Below are 3,062 nucleotides of genomic sequence, written 5' to 3'. Positions count from 1 at the left end.
ACTGTTGATGACGCAGGCCAACCGGCCAACTACAACACACACAGCGGCTGATATTACCAGCTACAACTACGGTCAACCGACCTCCTGCTACAGACGTTCTGCCAGCCAGCTTCACCCCCTCCACAGACGGACGGCCAGCCGGCACACGGATTAATTAATTATTTAATTTATATGTGGCGATGGGGAAGTGCGGACGTCCAAGCGTGAATGTCACGTAGCCATTGGCAGGGTAAATAAATAAACAGACCGGGACACTGGACATTCACACGACAAGTCCGCGGATGGAGACCCAAATATATATCAGCGATAATTTATGTGCGTGCTGACATGCGGGACCCTTGGCCCCCAGTCTCATTCCCAATCCCGATCCCGATCTGTACCTTTACGGCAGTAGCTTGTACGCTTTGTTAACATTTTAATGGCATAAACATTATGATTTCTGTTATTTCAATTGGGAACCCGAATTCGAACTCGGGACTCCGAGACATCTTATCAGACCGGTGGCTCTTGGCCAACGTGAATGCGATGCTGGCTACCAGATAAACCTGGTGCATTTGACGATGAGGCCCAGCCTCCGATGTGCGTATATTTATACATCCCAGTATTTATTCGACTGAGAGTGCGACTGCCACTGCGGGAATTATTATGCGTAACACGTTCGGTTTGTTGGCTTTTTCGTCGGTCGCCATAGTTGGCCCCCAGCAGGCGGTCAAAAATGTTAACAAGCGCAATTTGAACGCCGGGCGGCAGAACAGGGATCGGAATATTGGGATACCGGTTGAAAACCCCCCATCCATCCAGTGCATGTGTGTGCAATTGATTTTTGATGGCCGATAAATATAGTTATGAATACTTAACTCGCCGGGCAGCCCGGGCCCATGCCGATGGACAAAGGTTCGCAGGGGCACCGCTAGAAATGATTTTCGCCAGGGCCGACACAATAACAATTACGGTAAGGCAGCGGCAGAAGTCGTTTATCTGATGAGTTTTTAATTAATTTTCACCCATTGACTTGCCATCGATAAGAGGCGGTTCGGTGAAATGTTCGGATACTGGCCCAATATGGTGATATGGTCTGCTCTCCTCTCAGGAATTATCAAAAATGTAGTATCTCTTACTTTATCTGGCATCGAGAATTTCAAGAAATACACTTTCAAAATACACGAAAGACTGAGAAAAATATTTTTGATTTATATTATTTATTATCTATTTTAAAATAAAGATTTATATATATTATTAACGGTGAACATTTAAACATTTTAAAAATTCTAGGAGGAAATTTGTAAGAAAATATGCTTAACTTCCTATTTGCTGCCTACCTAACATTCAAGTTTACCTAATTTGGTCAATTAAAACGGGTCTGTTTTCTTGTAGGCTTATTTAATTTAAAGATTCCAAGCATGAAAATATATTTATTTAATTTAACCTATCCTGAAACCAAGAGCTTCCTGGATTTTGGCCGTTCTCACTCTACATTTTTCAGATACATTTTTTTTTTCTGATCCATCTTACTCTGCATTTCTTGGCCCGCAGTGTGGCTTGCACTTCCTGCCCTTGGTCAATCACTCAACAAGCCAAATTAGCCGCAATAAAAAGCAGGCAGGAGAACGCAGGAAATGCGCCTCAGCGTCCAGCTTTCAGTCCAATTGCCGCGCTTCAAATGCAATTCGCGGCTGTCAGCGGCCGGAACATTAGACATCCGATGGCAAATGACTCTCGACTGTCCGCTTGAGGTGTTAATTTGCCAGGCGAACTGTCAGCGCCAAAATTAAAGGCAAACTGGCCGCGGATTTGGATTCGTATTCGGATTCTGGCCTCAACTTGCATTTGCAGTTGCGCATGCGTGGAAGAGATCTCAGGCGGGAAATAAGGAACCGGTTCTCTAGTTTGTCATATCGCGGCAGTTTGCGGTGATTCCGACCAAGAGCCGCGATCCGTTGACGGTTTGACTGTTGGCTAATTATGTGACGGCTGCTTAGATTGAGACATAACAAAAAGAGGCAGGCGACGGACCTTTCACAATGCCATTCAGCCAATTTAATTACCACTCCAAGGCATTCGAGCAATCCCCGAAGGCTGAGAGCCTGCTTTCCGATTCCTTTGTTATGCCCGGCTCGTCTAGGGCAGCGGCAATAAAAGTGTCAGAAGTAACACTGTGTTATATAAGACATCGAAATTCGAAGGGGTCCCGAAATCCCCCAGCTATTACCCGCAATAAAAGGCCAAGACTCCTGCGGGATTAGTCAGGGCTGGCCATAAACGCTCCAGAAGATCTTCTAGCTCCGGATGGCGGGAGTTCGGGGTAACTTCTGGCCCAAACAAAAGGGTTGTGTATAAATAAATAAAAAATCATCAATGCATCGACTGCGTCAATAACTTAAAGGATTACGCCCCAACCAAATGTCTGGGCTTAAATCATAAAAGATCTCCATCTCTCGCCTTGTCGATCTCAACTCTCTTGCCACAATACCATTTGACTTGCCCACAAAGCAAATCACACAATTTAATGGGTTTGTTGTTCGACTCCGAGGCGGGGACTTGAAACTGGGACTGTAAACTGGGACTGTGGGGATTGGGATCGAGCTGTTTTCTTTGCATTTCCGTTGGCGTTTTTAAGTCGAATTTATTTGGGCACTCAAAGGCCATAAAATATTTGTGGCCTGGTCTCGTCGTGAACTGCAGCTGTCATAATTTAAATTCATTAAAATCACAGTATATAACCGAGTTATTACCGCCGTTCCACAAACTGTCACAAAAACTTTTTTATGCATCCCATGGGGTAATTGCTTCTCTGAAGCACTAAACCCATTAAAATGCTACTCCAGTAGTTGGCCAGACTCCACACTAGGCACGATTCCGGGTATTCCCGGAATAGGAATAGTGATAGATATAGATAAGGTTCTTTTTTTGGTGCCCCGATTATAGCCCATAGTCGACCAGGTATGTCCATTCGGTTGGCCATGAATGAAGCAATTTGCTGCGACGCAGCTACGTGATTTCGATATGATTTTCACTCCGATTACTTTCCATTCAATCCAATCTGGGCTTCGGCATCACACGTC

Source organism: Drosophila suzukii, chromosome 2R (genome assembly GCF_043229965.1).
Source record: "Drosophila suzukii chromosome 2R, CBGP_Dsuzu_IsoJpt1.0, whole genome shotgun sequence".
NCBI lineage: Eukaryota > Metazoa > Arthropoda > Insecta > Diptera > Drosophilidae > Drosophila > Drosophila suzukii.
The sequence above is the reverse complement of the archived record's forward strand: the minus strand, read 5'-3'. Positions refer to the sequence as shown.